Below are 19,056 nucleotides of genomic sequence, written 5' to 3' on the forward strand. Positions count from 1 at the left end.
GAAGCCTTTCATGGTAGGGATAGCGACCTATGATTCACTTCTAACCAAATAATCAGTCAATATCGATACCCTGTCAGTACATTTAACGCTCAATTGAGAGCTTTTTTTATTTCAAAAGGAAATGTGTGATAAGCTGTATATTTAGATATAAGGAAGCATGTTCAGTCTTTCTCTGAAACAAAACTTCCCCAAATGGAATTGTAGATATGAATAATTACTTGTCAATGTGCCAGTCATGAAGTTGATTTAATTGATAATTGTTTTGTGTATAGTTTTTAAAATCATTTGACAGAAAATTACTGTGTATGAAAATATCCAATTACAAGTGGGTTATATTGACTTATACGTAGTGTACTGGTAACGATTTAAAAACCAAATGTGAAGGACGTGTGCTAGTGTACGTTTGTATGTGTTTATATTTAAAATTATTCGACCATCACTGAAGAGACTTGTATTGACAAAATTCGCACCTTGCGCTTTATTTAAGTGCCAGTCTTTGTAAGAATCAGGCAATTTAGGTAAAAATTAAAACATGATTAGAAAAAACCCACCGAGCTAATCATGCTATTTAATACTAACCATCATCCTGAGTTAAAAAGTGTTAGTCTTTCCTTTGTGTGTGTCTGGTAATATGAAATAGCTTGGTTAGAAAATTGGTTAGAATGATAGCAAATTACAGAGTTATCTCCCCTTATTCGTTAATTTCTAGTGCATTTCAACCAAATTGTATCTTCTATTACCAAAACAGAACATGGAAATGAATGTTATTTTTGTGCATGACTACATATTATGAACTGAAATCAATGTCAAATAGGGTGGGTTTTTTTGGTCATGTTTTCACCACTGCTTGATTCTTAGGCAGACTGGCACTTAATCTACAACGTTTATGTGAAAGAGTCGGTACTAAATGATTATCTCCAAATGTCTATTTTTCTGGTTTTAGTTCCTCGGACTTTAGTTTTCTTTGCTGTGTACAGCTGTTTGCCTTTTTTTCTCGTCTATTTTAAATCATTGTCATAGTGTTGATCATCCAACTATGGGATTATATATTTTTATGATATTTTTTACTGTCGTCAATGTATCTTTAGATGAGTTGTGAATGCTGATCGGTTTACAAATCTGAAAAGGTGGTTTGAATTGCTCTGTGTACATTCTATTTGTTTTGGGAAAAAAGAAAATTGTTCATCTCATTTTTGGATATTGTTCATCTTTAGCTTTCAAATGATTGGTTTTGACCGAATTAATCGAATAGAAAACAACAATATCAATATACATTTATATTATAAACTGATTACATAGCGCAAAGATAATAAAAAAAAAAACTATAAGTTATATACAATTCCAACATTGAAGTATTTGCATTGGTCATTTGCATAAACGAAATTGTATTTCAAAAACACGTCAATTACAATTTCAACTAAATATTATCATAATTGTTTATATCGGTTTATTAACATCTCCTACTGTGAGATCACCAACAGTAAAGTATTTATATCAATGCATCGAATTTTATAACCATAATATAAACTGCTTCTGCTCAGAAAAATAAACTGTCTGTACTTTTGAATTCAGACTACGTATACCTGGTAATATTTTGATGTGGTATTTACGGCACGTTTATTTATTTTCTTTTGTCTTAGTACATGGTCACTGTGTTAATGTGAACGAATAACTGTTTGCTTTCAATGCATTCAATGTCACTTCCCTTACATTAACTGGGAAATCTTCTTTGACCCGATCTACAACTGGCTGTTGTCCATTTAATCCTACTTTGTACATTCGTGTATCGTCGCCACTATAGCAGTTAAACGAAGCAAGTATCTTGAAGTCTGTCCTGTTGCTTTACCAAGAATTGAGCAGAAGGAAGACGATAAAGGTTTTTGTTTGTATTCATTATTTAAATTGTCTCCAAATTTTCTTAAGAAACGTTCACATTCTCTAGAAATTCTTTTTTGTGATTCGTCCATTGTACGGTTTACTCTTTATCAATTTGATATAAGATTATAAGCATTTGTTGATATACTCCTTATTCACGTGGTTTAGGGAATTTAAATATAATTAAAGATCTAGTGAAAGAGTTTGTGTTTGATTTTATAATAAAATGATTATCTCAACCTGGATAAATTGATACTATGGTAAGGTACTCATATCTAAATTTATAGTAATTGAATATTTTTAGCAGTCAATTTTTCCTTATATTCTATTTTTTATGTGTTGTTCACTGTGTGATAATGGTAAGAATACATTCTTTTGTTGAATTTTACTTGATTAATTAGTGTGCATATCTTTTATATGTAAATGGTTTTCTATAATGTATAAAGAAGATGTTGAAAAAAAGTTTGGGTATAAAGAAACTAAATTCATGTTTACTAATACCCTTTACTAAATCATTAGTGCATACATGAATAAATGGACGCAACAGTAGTATATCGGTGTTCGTAAGTAATAAACCGATTGTGATATAGAATTTACAGCTGGCATGACACATATGTTATCAAAATAATTTATCTGACGAATTTTAATTTAATCAATCATAAAACTTTTATGTAGTTCCTCTTCGGACATTGCGATTGACTAATCTTTCAAATTAAGTAACTTCAAAATGATAGGTTTTTTCCTTATACCTAAAATAGTTTTATCTAGATAATATTACATTTATAGGGATTTTGATATTATATAATTTTATTCAACTAATATCCTACCGCATCTGTTTCTAAAAAAATATGCTTTTTTAAGCGAATATGTGTTCTTCGTGATTTGCTTAAGTTTATGTGATGTGTTTGACTATAAAATTTGTGTGTACATGTTTATTGAATAAGGCAACCCACTCAACGACTGTACATGTACAACAACTATCAAATTCCTGACTTTGACAACCACTGCATTATAAATGGTTGATTAAAAGATATTGAAAGATTATTATTTTTCTCGCATATAGGACAGTCGTATATAGTTCTGATATATTTGCAAAATAGTGTGTGCATCCATGTGGCTTTACTTAGTATCCGGCAGCACAAAATGTGTATACATACATTGCAAATATACAACATAACTAAATTATATTATTGCAAAGTTATTTTCGACTTCCCGAAATATGTGTCAAATACATATTGATTTCCGTTTAAATAATTGAATTGTGTGTCCCTTTCTTACTACGGATCTTTTCCCATTATATCATTATCCACATTTCCTCAAACAAAAAGCGCATTTCCGTTTGTTCTTTTTATTTAATTAAAGATTAACTATAAAAAAAACGGGCGTTATTTTGAATATCATCAAGTCCTTTAATATATTAGTATCGATGTTTCAAAAGGTCAATGGTTAATACAGTATGTCAACATATTTGACAGTACGCCTTTGTATTACAGTTTTACGCTGTATAATAAAGATTGCCTTAGTGTGATAAAGGTACAATTACAAATTATTAATAATCATATATCTGTAGACAAAGGTATAATGGCTGACTGGTTCTCAAATGCTCCAAATATCAATTTAAAAATTTAAATTGACCCTCCACATAAGACTAGAAGTGAACTTGTCAAATAGACGTATCAGATGACAAGTGCGGCTGCTCCACTTTTTTTAAGTGATTTGGAAATAAAATGAGAGGGACTTGTACTCTTTTCTCTTATAAAAGTAAATGAGTGTTACGTACTGTGACCATACTTCGTATTTGAATACAAGGAATCGTTACTTGATATACAGGAATATACACACACAATATCAGGTTAAGTCTTTCTCTGAAACAAAACTTCCTCATATGGAATTGTAGATATAAATAATAACTTGTCAAAGTGCCAGTCATGAAATCGATCTAATGGATAATTGTTCGTATATAGTTCTTTCAAATCATTTGACTGACAATTACTACGTTTTAAAAATCTCCAATTACAATTAGGTTATATTTACTTATACAAATTATGTACTGATATCGGTTTAAAGACTATAGTGTGTGATAACATTGTGTGAGGGAATTCGACGTTTGATGTACCACTGTTCACTCCAGTGCAATTTATGACAATACCACTGCATCAATCAGAATTATTTTTTTGCAGTGTTTTAAGAAATGATTTTGCTTTGTTGTCGCGTATTATTTGTGAAACATTCATTGTTTTAAAAAGGCGAATTTTCTTTATAAAGTCAATGATTATGTTGACTTTTGAAGGCCAAACTTTCTACAGCCTTAAATACGCTAATGAAAGATCCAAAAACTATACCAATACATAACGACATGTTCATGAAATTATAACAAATCTATTGGTTAACAAATTTTTACTCGTTATTGCAAAATAATGAACTTAATATATCTGACATTTTCTCCCTACCCAGTTTACCCCTATACATTTTTATGATGTGGACTGGTCATTGTTATTGAATCGTAGGCAATTTGATTGGATTAAGTTGTTATTTGTTTACCTTCAAACTTGTTTATGCTTTTCATACATGACAATTAATTAATTAGAACGTGCATGAATGTGTACGGTAACTAAAATGACCTTCAAACTGGACACTGGACGAGTCAATATTATGTTTTATCAATGAAAGTTAAGGTATGAAAGGTAAGAATTGCCACTTATTCGATTTTCACAAAATTTTCGTAATATACAGTTGAAAGGTTATTTTTTAAAAGTCTATTGTGAAGAGTTAAGAGAAAGTTTACAAATAATACGTTTTGTTCCATTAAACAAGTCATTTTCGTAAGAGAAATACCGAAATATATTTTACGCACGACTACGGCAGGTAAAATTATTATTTATCATAATAAAAAAAAGCATTTTTCAGTCTCATTGGAATATGTTGATTACAATTAATCCCAAACTTAAGAAGTAAGTAACTAAAGTCAAAATATGTCCGATCTGCCTATTTCTGCACATCAAAAGTCAATACGATCGTTTTAAAGTCAATTTCGTCTACCTCACAAAATCTTGTTAGGCACTATAATGTGAAGGACGTGTGCTAGTTAATGACCGTACTTGTTTATATTTAAATTTATTCAAGCATCACTGGAGAGACGTTTATTGCCGAAATTCGTCATTGTCATATGTTACCTACTGGAAGAGTCGGTACGAAATTATAATCTCAAAATGTATATTTGTCTGAACATAGGAGCAGCTTTTGTGTGGTTCTAGTTTCTAAGTCTTTAGTTTTAATGTTCTGATCTGATGTTTGACTTTTGACCAATTTACGTCTGTTTCCATAGCAGAGGAGAATAAGTCATGTTGTTATTTTTAGCCTGTCTTTTACGTGTTTTAAACATTGATCGGTTTACACATCTAAAAATGTTGGCTATCTCAGTGTACATTTTCTTTTTTATTTGTTTTGGGGGGAGGTATAGAATTACTTATCCCATTTTTGGGATATTGCTCATAATACACAAGCTTTCAAATGCTTGGTTTGGACGGAATTAAACAACTAATAAAAACAATTTCACTTAAATTTTATTTTATATGATAAACTGACAACATACATGTGTAGCACAAAGATAAAAACTGGAAGTTATATACAATTACAAAATTGAAGTATATATATTGGTGTCACTTGCAGTCATTTGCATCAACGTAATTAAAAAAAAATCCATAACAATGTCTACTACAGTATATCATAATCGATAATGTTTGCTAACATCTCCTACTGTGAGATCATCAACAGAAACACACAATTATACAGAAAACCTCGTTCATGGCAACGTCAAGGCTTTCATGCCACTTTTATAAGTCCTGGTTAATTGAGTTGATATGTGCAATACAATATAAACGACGTAAAATATTTATATGATTGCATCGAATATTTATAACCATAATGTAAACTTCTTATGCTCAGAAAAATAAACTGTCTGTCTCCATTTGAATCCAGACTACGTGCGCTCACACACATATACTTGGTAATATATTTTGATGTGATATTTAAGGCACATTTATTTTCTATTGTCATTGTTAATGTTAATGAATAACTCTTTGCATTCAATGCATTCAGTATCACTATTCTTACACTAACTTGGAAATCTTCTTTGGCACAATTTACAACTAGTTATTGTCCATTTAATCCTACTTTGTAAATTGGTGTATCGTCGCCATTATAGCAGTTACACGAAGCAAGTATCTTGAAGTCTGTTCTGTTGCTTTACCAAGAATTGAGCAGAAGGAAGACGATAAAGGTCTTTGTTTGTATTCATCATTAAAATTGTCTCCAATCTTTCTTAAGAAACGTCCACATTCTCTAGAAGTTCTTTTTTGTGATTCGTCCATTGTACGGTTTACTATTTATCAATTTGATATAAGATATTAAACATTTGTTTATATAATCGTTATGCACGTGGTTAAGGGATTTTAAATATATTTAAAGATCAAGTGAAAGAGTTTTTGTTTGATTTTATAATAATGTGATTATCTCAACCTGGATAAATGAATGATATCGGAAGGTATTCATATCTAAATTTATCAAAATGTGCTATTTTTAGCTGTCAATTTTTTACTTTATTCTATTTTTAATGTTTTTATTTATATAACGAATAAATTCTTTTGTTAAATTTCACTTGATCAATTAGTGTGCATTTCATTTATATGTAAATGGTTATTTATAATGTATAAAGAAGATGGTAAGAAAAAGAAGTTTGGGTGTAAAGAAACTAAATTTATGTTTGCTAATACCCTTTACTAAAACATTAGTTTATCTATGAATAAATAAAGGCAACAGAAGAATACCGCTGTTCGAAAGTCATAAACCGATTGATAGAAAATAAACCCTGTTCACAAACTAAACCCGAGGGAAGTACATCAACTATTTATCAACTATTATCATAAGCTGATCTGCTTTACGTACATGTAGCTGAGAATGCTTCACATTTTTTTTTTAAATTATGAGCATATCATTATTTAATTAATCATGTTAATATAATGTTGTAATTCTTATTGCATTTTTTCAATTATTTGTTGGGTATACATATGCATGTCATTGACTTTGTCTTATTATCCAACTCAATTACACTTTTGTATATTCTCAACCAAAAATAAAATTGATTTTTTTGTTGTTTTTTTTTCAGAATCGTCATCGTGTAATGATGACAAAAAATATTGACAAATATCATTAACTAAATAATCTGACATTTTGTATTTCCTCTAATGACATTACTTTCAAATACTTAAAATTTGCTTTTTACGAATACGTTATAGAAGACTAATTGTGTACATGACGTTATTTCTAAGGTTTTATTTCTTCCTGATTTAATCTGACTCAATCTATAAATAGATCCTAATGGATAACCATAAAAATATAGATAATGATCTCATAACAAAATATATAGACACCCGTATACATATGATATGTACGTATACGGTATGGAAGACTTCTTTTAAAAATGACGTTATTTAAACGTTTTACTTCTTCCTGATTTTATCTGACTCAATCTATATATAGATCATACTGAATAACCAAAAATCTATAGAGATATTAATTTTTAATAAAAATACACGGATACCCGTATACATAAGATATTAATGTAGTCGTTATGCAAGACTTTTTTTGTAAATGACGTCATAGTTCACGTTTTATTTCTTCCTGGTAGCTACCGGTTTTACCTTACTTAATCTATTATATAGATTGTAAATTTCTAGAGACAATGATCTCATTTGAAAAAACACATGCACACGTGTTCCTAAATAAGGCTTGAAAATGTTTGGTCTCATGCAATTACTGTAACACGTGATCATAACACCGCGATTATATAAACATGTGATTCTTAATTCCTAGAAGATACACATAAAGTAATGTAAAATAGAATGGATGAAATACAACGAACTGCCAGAGAATGTGGATCCTGTTTTCAGAGATGTGGAGATAATTTGGATGATGAGTACAAACAAAAACCGTCATCTTCTTTACTTTCTGATATTGGTTCTGTTATTGAGAAAACCTCTAGATACTTTATGTTCTTAACGGCGATTGTAACGAAATTACAAGAATACATAAACTAAGAGAACAAAGACCTATCAGCTAATTTGTCATTCCGAAGCAGGAAGTGGAATTTCAAATCCAGTACAACAATCACCGATAAACTTTATCAGTTAAGGAATGTATTTGTAACGTAACTCGTTAAAACAATATCGATATGTAAATCATGATAAAAACAATCCAAGAAATAGCATGAATGAGACTGGCGCTAGGTGGTGCATTTTCAAGTATCCATCTACAGACTGACTCATGTTGGTCATGTTTCAATTCAACGAAATTTGAACATTGATTGAAAAGGAATTTTACCAATTAATATCAAGCCTTCACAATGTTTACCAGTTGCGCACTAGTTAAATACAAATGTGAATGTTTGTTCCTGATGATTTGCTCATATGAATGTTAAGGATTTAGTTTACCTTTGTTAAATGTTCTACATGTTTACTTTATTTGTTACTTTGTAATGTTCTTGTGTACATATTATCAATCATGTCTATAACCAACACTCAATATGTATCCGCAATGGAGTTAAACTTTAATCTATTCAGTCAGATTTTGTTATTGTATATTTTTTCAAACTGTTATTTTTATTTTTTTACATTTGTTATTTTACAATTTATACTCATGTTGAAATAAAAGTATAGAAGAAAGTCTATCGAAACTATTTTTTTCAATATAGAACACAAATACATTGAATATTAAACTAACAATGTAACGGATTATTGCAGTACATGCATACCTTATATACGGATTAGACCGTTGGTTTTCCCGTTTGAATGGTTTTACACTAGTAATTTTGGGGCCCTTTATAGCTTGTTGCTCGGTGTGAGCCAAGGCTTCGTGTTGAAGGCCGTACATTGACCTATAATGGTTTACATTTATGAATTCTGATTTGGATGGAGAGTGGTCTCATTGGCACTCATACCACATCTTCCTATATCTATAAGCCATACATCCTAGGTTATTGGTTATATGATATTATAAAAAGCTGCTACGGGAAATAAAACACTTGTGACAAGCAGATTTCTTTAGAAAAAAGGAAACAACACTTGAAGCATTTCATCTGTACAGCGCGCTTTTCTCAAAATTTACTTTCATCGGAAACCATCAAGGCCAATTTTTAATCAACAGCCACGTATATAAAAGAACCGAAATAGTTGAAGGGCTAAATGACCAAAAGAAACATAAACACAATAGCCAAATCCAAAAACATTGCCTCAGAAATTGAAATAAGTATACAAACATGATAGTTATAAAGAAGATACGATGGAATCAAAAAACCAAACAGTAGTTTCTCAGGAATTTGCTGAACCATGTAGTACCATCAAAACAGTTTGCCCACTTACCCCTTTTTCTTTCCATTATTTGATTACATAAAGTTCAAAACGTCATCTATTAAAATATTATAAAATCCTTGTTCTTTCTCATCGGTTTAAAAAAGACGCCAATTTTTAAGTGAATCAAAAATCAACAGATTGTTTTTCCCGCCTCATTTTCAAAGGCTTATATTTCGAAAACAAACACACGGACCCTTAATTTTTTGTTGTTGTTTTTTTAGTGTCTTTAATTAAATACTATCAATTTATAGCAGTCTTTTTAAACAGCTTGTTATTTTGCAACAGAGTTGCGAACATCTTTAAAGTCTTATTCTTACACTCAGTGGAAGTGCTTCCACTTTCTTTATATCGTATGACTCGACACAAATAGAACTAAAACGTATTTTTATATAACTGAAATCATACCAACTGCACATTTATTGATAAATATAAACAATATACGGTTTTTGTGGCGTCCTTTTACATTTTCGTATTCAATTTACCTTTCCGGTAAATAGATGGTGTTCTCTCATGGAATAATTCTACACGGTACACATCTAGCGGATTTAGCTTTAAATATGCACAGAATAGTTGTTTTCCTCTTCAAGTTGATGTGTTTCCCTCGGTTTTAGTTTAAAACCCGGATTTGTTTTCTCTCAATCGATTCATGACTTTTGAATAGCGATTTACTACTATTGCCTCTATTTACAGTCAAGTCAAGTCTCTACATATCGACTAACATCTAGACACTGACAATGATGATCGGTTGAAAACAAAACTTTACGACAAATCTTCCTATTTGCGAACTTTTCATTTCTAATCAGCAACATTCCAGCGACACCTCCAAAAGGAGTATTTATCCCCAAGGTGATACAAAATTCCTGGGCTTGTATTTACTTGTTTTAAAAATTGCTGCCCTCAAAGAATCTACTAAGCCTAGAGTTGTAAGTAGTGAATTTAAAATAAGTCCTAAGTACAACAAATGTATATTCTACGAATGCCATCACGAGTTTGTTGTTTCATAGATGACAACGTATATGTTTCAATTGGCATAACCACAATTCTCTCCCCTTTCCCCTGAATTTGACTGGGTCATTGTTTAACACAACGACTGCCATATTAGGGACTGGTTCTGCTTAACTTTACATATTTCCTTTAATAACTTCAATGTTTGGTTTATGCGTTTTCTTTTTTGTTCACTGTTGTTTGTCTATTGTTACTTTTTATTTTTCATGTATTTATAGCCATAGCGTTGTCATTCTATTTTGGTTTTAAGAGTTTGAATGTCTTTTCGGTATCCCTCAACTTATTCTTACTGTTTATTTCAAAACATTACTGAAATCAACCATAAATCACCGTACGGCCTTCATATGCCTTTATATTCCTATAGATGTAACCGCTTACTATTTTATATATGAAGTCTAAAAAAGGTTTCAAACGCACATTTGGTCTAAATTAAAGATTTATCGCAAAAGTTCATTTGTCTCGACATGACAATTCCATAAATGACAGTGCAACTTTAATTGTCAAAAAGACATGAAGGGTATACTAGTATGTCAAAACTATCTTTAATTATTTGTTGTTGTAAATGCTTTGGCAATACATTACGAAGGATTTATTATTATTTTTTTCAGGTAGAGTAATCATATTTAGATTAATCTTAAAATAACCTTTCGTTATAGTTTAGTAGGTATATGAATCGTATAAAATATGACAGATAATAATTGACCTTGGCATATTTTCAGATTTATTAAAGCCAAGGCTTTCTAAAGTGTAAATTCAAAAGGACATATTTGTTTATGTTCCGGACCATATGAGTATTTGGACCATACGCGTATGGTCATGACCATATGGGTATATACTCATATGGTCCGACCATACGCGTATGGTCGGACCATACGCGTATGGTCGGGGTAATTAACACTCTGTTACAGTTTACTTTTAATACTTCTAAACTCTTCATATGGTATGACCGTTCATTCAAAAGACGCTATCATATAGGTAATTTTATCGTTATATTATAATAAAAAGATAAGCTAAATAAAAATAAGAAGTTTCACATTGTTAATTTTACTTAATTGTCAAATTTAAAGTAAACACATTTTATACCGATGGTCATTACCGATGGTCATAACCGATTTGTTATTACGAGTAAATGGCAATATGTCGACTAAAAAATTAAATTCCAAAAATTTCTTAATGAACTGTTACATAAGAAGTCACTGGAAAGTAGCATACTATTAGTTTATTTAAGTTGTGTTGTGAAGATGGTGTATTGCAGTCAACCATTTTACGATATTTGAGATCTAGAGCTTCTTAAAAACACTGTAGACATCAGAATTGTCAAAGACCTCGGTATCACTGTACGCAGCTGCAAAAAAGGCTTGTTTTTCACTCGCAAACAAAATGAGTAAATGAAAAAGATCGTGCACAAAACTTGCAAATGCAAACAAGCTATGATACCGTGTGGAAGTGAATGTTATCCAAGCCTACATGCACTAATGTAACTAGCGATGAAAACTAACTATGGCATCAATATTAAATTTTTACGTAGTTTTTTTTATTATAAAATTAAAAAATTGTCATGTTTTAAACCATCACTTTTTTTTTAGATAAAGTTCTTGTATTATTGAAACGTTTATAATGTAATTTGGAAACATAAATATACTTATATGGTCCAAATACTCATATGGTCCGGCCCGTTAATAACCAAACGAGTATTATACTCATATGGTCCGACCATACGCATACGGTCGGACCATACGCGTATGGTCGGACCATATGAGTATACGCATATGGTCATGACCATACGCGTATGGTCCAAATACTTATATGGTCCGGAACATTTATATTTGAAATTACTCAAGCAGTTCAGACGGTTTTCGTTTTAATAATTCCGTTCAACAAAGCGAAAGTAGTCTTACAGTTGTTTACATGTTAAAAAAATCCTATTTAACTCAAAACAATTAACTGATCAAATATCTAGGAACAAAGGAATCTAAACATGTAGTTGATATGACATGTATTCCTGGTTACTACAAATGTCACCTGTCTGATCTATATTTACTTTTACCTATATGATTTTGTACTTAAAATAATTGTTTAACTGATTCATACACTTGCAATTGCTTCTAAAAATAAAATTCAAAATCCTCAGGTCGTTTGAAATAGCCTGCACAAATGACTATATAAATTAATTTCGATTCTTTTAAATCATAATATAAAACACACATGAAATGGATGAATCACAAATACGAGCTGCTAGAGAATGCGGATCTTGTTTTAGAAGATGTGGCGATAGTTTAAATGATGAGTACCAGAACATACAAAGCAGACAGAACAGACCATCATCTTCTTTCCTTTCAGTTTTTAGTTGTGTAGTTGAAAAAACAGTTAGACATTTGGTGTTCGTCACAGCGACTTTGGCTAAGTTACGAGAATACACAAACTAGAGACACAACAACCGTTCACTAAATCAAAAAAACAGGAATTCGAATTCCAGTACAACAGTCACTGTTGGACTTTATCTGTGAGAGAGACAATAAACTTACCTTATCTTGTGAATATATATTTCAAATATCCAGATAATGTATAACAATTCAAGGCATTGTATCTCTCCGAACAGAACAATGAGGTGCCTTAGCAGGTGTCTATCTGAAGTCTGGAACAGGCAAAACAACCGATATTTTTATGTCAGTTTATTCACTTTTATCCAGTAGTACCATTCAATCGAATTTATGGTTTGGTTTTGTTCATTAACTTGTTCAAATAAACGACTGACATTGATAGATCGGCGTTGAATTTGCCTTCGGTTTTATACTGTAAATTTTCTCTCCTGATGTGCCATTGAAACCTAAACAGTTAACTAGAATGTTTATGTAGTGATCTCTAAACATTATTGTATTTGTAAATAATTTATATGGATATGCGATGTTTTTGCAAGTGAATTTGCTCATATGTATGTAATATTTTTTTTTATGTACATGTATTTTTAGCAAGACATGTGTGTCTGATTTTTTTATACTTGATGTGAGCCTATTGAGTCAAAGTTTGTTATTTATGTTATTATAATATTTATTTTATTAATCTATTTCTGTTTATTTATTTTAGTTTTATACACTTGTTATTTTACTGTGTTTACCCATGTTAAAATAAAACTCAGAACTATGCAAAAATGTAAAAAACATTTCACAAGTGTCATATTTTCGGTGATTTCCCATTTCGTGAAATATAGTGAATTGCTTTAACTTTTTGTTTACTGAATGATTCGATACAATGAGACACAAATGTTATTTCAACTGATCGGGCGGAGCTTACGTTTCAATCTGCATAAGGACAGTTTATTTAAAGATGTGTGTGATAAGGATGATAATTATAGGTGATTTCTAATAACCTATCATTGTCACAAAACCGATATACTAATGAAGTGAGTGTGTGCTTTGTGATGAATAACTTGACACTTTATTTACGAGTTATCCCGAAACACCTGCCTATAGATGGACTGTTCTTAAAAAAGGCGAACCGGTTAAACCCCCCACCCCACGTCTAGTGAAATAAATTAAGTAATACCTGCTCATCAAAATGACAAAGTAAATCCAATATACTTTTTTGCGCCATATTTCATTTGTTCCTTAAATGATCCTATGACTCCAAATATATCGTCCCATGATTAGTATTAAAATTCAGCAAGATATCTATCTGACAACCAATCCTGGATTCGTGTTTTATATATATTTCCCCTAAATATATCTTTCAAATAAATGTATTGAAAGATGATTGCCTTCGTAGCTTCCGCTTTTTCTGTAACGATCTGTTGCCATAAATCATGTTGCCATAAATCATGTTGCCATTAATAAGTTTCCCTTGGTTTTTGGTTTATGACTCGGATTTGGTTTTTTTCTGTCGATTTATGAGTTTTGAACATCGGTATGCTACTGTTGCCTTAATTTATAATTTTTCCCATTGTTATAAAGCATAAAGGGGAATAAATAATATGAATCGCCACCACAACTGCAGGGTACAACTGACAACTGTATTAAGCTATTTCCCGCTGCAGACAATAACCAACCATAAAACAAGAAAAGCAATAATGGTTAAAAGAAAGTTTCAATATTATGAGGAAGTATAGACAAACATTCGGTTTTGATGATTCATGTATCTATTATATTGAAAATGGAAATAGGGAACATGTCAAAGAACAAATCGACCAAAGAGCAGAGTATATCTATTTTTAAAGAAAAAAACTACACTTTCTTTACTTTATATATAAAAAAGAAGATGTGGTATGATTGCCAATGAGACAATTGTCCATAAGAGAGCAAAATGACAGACATTAACAACTTTAGGTCACCGTATGGCCTTCGACAATGAGCCAAGCCCATACCGCATATTCAGCTATAATAGGCCCCGATATGACAATGTAAAACAATGCAAACGAGAAAACTAACTCAAATATATAAAAAAAAAAAAAAAAGGATGAACGAAAAACGAATATGTAACACATAAACAAACGACAACCACTGAATAACAGGCTCCTGACTTGGGACAGGCACATGCATAAATATTATGGCGGGGATAAACATGTTAGCTGGATCCCAACATTCCCCCTAACCTGTGACAGTGGCATAACAGTTCAACATAGCAACGAACTATAAAAATCAGTTGAAAAAGGCTTAACTCATCAGATGGACAAACATTCAAGTGGACGAGGCCGGGTACTTGTACATCCCGACAACAAAAAACAACTAGGAACATATCTGAGAGTACTCGCAGTTATCTGACAGCTAGTTCAGAGCCACTAACAACTAATAAATAAATCATGCATATAATACTAAACTATCAATCCGTACACATCCAACATCAAATGGATTAAGTGTAAAGACGTCATTAATAGTCCGAGAAAAACATTACCTTGTGTTTGGTATTTGCAAAAGTCTAACATTTGTTAATTATTAGTTCGTTGTAATAAAATTACACCTGTATAATTTTAAGATTAGCTTTGTTTAACAACCTTTTCTTTTAATATCGTTAAAATAAACTTGATACTCTCGTTAAATGTCATTTGTAATTTAATGCGACTGTCATACGAAGGCGAGGTTTGATTAGCCAGAAAACCAAGTTTAATCCACCATTTTTGACATACGAACATATGCATCTACCAAGTCAGGAGTATGACAATTGTTTTCCATTCGTCCGATGTGTTTAAGCATTGGATATTGCTATTTGATTATGAACTTGACTTTTTGGATTTTCCTCGGAGTTCAGTATTTTTGTGATTTCAATTTTGTGTACCTAGTAAATTGATATATAAATCTATCAAATGGCATGCGATAGGATTTTTTCAAAATCGATCTCCAAAATTTCGTAAAGATATTTGAATTACAAACTTGCTCTCCGTTTTTAATCTTTGAGATGAGGGTCATCTTAATAAAAATTTCATCTATCAAACTCATTGTATACATACTGTTCCATCAAATTATGCATTTCAGTATTGTGTATTCTATATGAAAATTATAGCGTGTTTTTGTTTAAAGATTGACCAGCAAACTGATCTGTTAATGTTACTCATATTAATATTATACGATATGACGCAATGCATTTAGATCCAAGACAAAGACTTATCGAAATGTTAAACAAATATGTAATACTTATATATCGGTAGACAACAGTATAAAGGGTAATTTATTCTTAAACACTTTTAATCATTAATCATTCCAATACATCAAACACTAATTGACCTTCACCTGTCTCTATTGTTTTACTTTAGAAGACTAGACCTACTTTTGTCAAGGAGACGTATCAAATGACAAGTGTATTCATGTTTATTGAAGTGATCAGAAGCTACCTACTTGAAATCTCTAAAAAAAAAAACAATAGGGTTGTGTACAACATAGTCAACGGGAAGAATCATAGTAGCAAATACGTTGTAAAATAAAAATACATGTTTTTCTATTATTTTTCTTTTTAATTTCTCAGTTCATTGTGCACTTAAATGGATTTAAATTAATGCAATAAAGCCTACAATCGAACGATACAAAACACTGATTAACATAAGTTTTCAAAAATTAGTATCAAGCATAGCAACTTGAAAAACACTCGGTATTCAAATTTGAAGGTTATGAACACACTAATATATTTACGCAAACTTCTATTTAACTCATTAGCTAGAGATAGATAACAAAAGAATTCATGTTCAGTGATTTAAAGTAAAAGTGAAAAAAATGTTAATATTGAAACTGAAACAACGATAAATTATTTCGATTCACAAAACACCATTCTTATACAAGTAAAATGATGATTAACATATATTTTTAGTCTATATTATAGAATTTAACAAAAAATCCAACTGCACGAGTTCGCTATATAGTCATATCTATATTATTATCGCTCAATAAACAATCAAAAGTTTGCAGAGATCAACTCGATAGTTATTAAATGGCTTCTAGACTATAATACACACGAAACTAAGCTCCATATTGTCGAGTATATGCCCTGTAAATTGTTTATTTCAAACTCTTTTAAATTTAGATAAATGTTTACATTGTTAAAATAAAAGATTATTTTTGTTTATTAAGTAGTTGCTTTAAAACCTTACACTTACTCAAATGCAAAATAAATTGTATTCTTCCATATGCTTTTTATCTTTTGAATCTTGTAACAGCAAATTTGTATCAAAGTATCAAAATATACAAAATGTTTTCTTGTCATTTGAACATGAGTAGAAGCAAAATATGTTAGAAACATTTCATTCTATATCATATTGATCATGGTTTAATTGACTTTGTATTTTTAAAGTTTACGTTTAATTCCGAGATTTTAAAACTTCCTGGTTTGCAATGAGCTAAAATAACATTGATTTGTTTAGTTTTAAATATTCATGATTAACAATTATGAGTAATTTAATCGTGCAATATCATTGTGCTGGAGAAAAAAAAACATTAGAAAGTTTTGGTCATGCGACCATGATGGAATAATTGTAATTTCCCTGATGTTGCAAGTAGTATTCTAAAACAGAAAATCTGAAGCATTGACTGATGTATATAAAAGGCACGACGGATGCCACATGTGGTGCAGGATCTGCCTACCCTTTTTGAGCACCTGAGATCACCCCCAGTTTTAGTGGGGTTCGTGTTTCTCAGTCTTTAGTTTTCTGTGTTGTTTCTTGTGTATTATTATTTGTCAGTCTGTCTTTTTTTATTTCTAGCAATGGTGTTGTCAGTTTATTTTCGATTTATGAGTTTGACTGTTCCTCTTGTATCTTTCGCCCCTCTTTCCAAGACTTCAAGATAAAAAAAAGAATGTTTCAGGACTTGGAACTTACTTGTATTCTTTATACTAAACTTTACATTGTTAGTATGTTTTGTCATAAGATGGTATCTTCTTAAGCGGTCATTTATCAGTAAAAGAGGGACGAGAGATACCAAAGGGACAGTCAAACTCATAAATCTTAAACAAACTGACAACGCCATGGCTAAAAATGAAAAAGACAAACAGAAAAACAATAGTAAACATGACACAACATAGAAAACTAAAGAATAAACAACACGAACCCCATCAAAAACTAGGGGTGATCTCAGGTGCTCCGGAAGGGTAAGCAGATCCTGCTCCATATGTGGCACCCGTCGTGTTGCTTATGTGATTACAAATCCGGTAAATAGTCTAATTCGGTAGGTCACATTCATGAAAGGGAAGGGGATTGTAGTTACGACGTAAGGAACATATCCGACATCATTTGTGAAACGGTTATTCCATAACGGTCAACCAACTCGTGATGGTGTCCGTAAAATTTACGAAGGGATGATTTCAACTTCACCATTTGGAACTCTTGGTTTAATAGCTTCCTTGTGAGCAGCAACCCTCTATCAAGAAAATCATGATAGGAAATGCAAGCACGGGAATATCGTATCAATTGGGAGATATAAACACCGTATGCAGGTGCTGCTGGAATGTTGCTACTTAGAAATGGAAAGTTCACAATTGGAAAGCTGAAATCATCTCTTTTGTCGTAAAGTTTTGTTTTCAACCGACCCTCATTGTCAATTTCTAGATGTAAGTCAAAATAGTCAAATACTAAAAACGCTACTACGACGAATAGATAAATACAATCGCTAAACGGTTTGGTGATACCATTTAACAAATTATAAACGTAGTAATAAACGCAGACATTAAAAAGATAAACATGCAGATGAAACTTTCAAACAAAAAATTGCACAACCAGAACAAGAAAAAGAAAAGAAACACTGAACACTGTTAGCAATTGAAATAGATAACTGGAATTATTTTGTCATGGGCTTTTGACAACACAGCATTTGATAACAAGATTACAACAGTAAACACATATTTAAACTGAAAATTTCAGATAATCTTTTTTTTTTAATACAGGAGAAGAACACATCAGCCATTACTTAAAATCTGTTTGTTTATCAACATAAAGTGTAGATATGTTTTTATATTGATATAGGTAGTGATGTTGTTATCAGTTAATTAAGACCAAACCAAATGCCATTGTTATATGCACATGGTCATTTTTACAATGTGTCAATATCTTTAATATTGACATTGAAGGAGGTCATGTTTTCCTTTACAGTTTGTGATGTCGTTATACTACAACCATTGGATTTTGAATGCGCACATTTTGATATGTTACAAATTGTAGTCTTAGATACATTTTTTTTTTATTTGCTACTGGCCTTGATCTTCTAGTTACTGTCAGTAACGAGTTCTCTCAGATGTAGACTAAGTGTCATTGTTGATGTTGGGATGTATAAATATCAGGCCACTTCCGGTCTATGTTTTC

The sequence above is a fragment of the Mytilus galloprovincialis genome, chromosome 5 (genome assembly GCF_965363235.1).
Source record: "Mytilus galloprovincialis chromosome 5, xbMytGall1.hap1.1, whole genome shotgun sequence".
Lineage (NCBI taxonomy): Eukaryota > Metazoa > Mollusca > Bivalvia > Mytilida > Mytilidae > Mytilus > Mytilus galloprovincialis.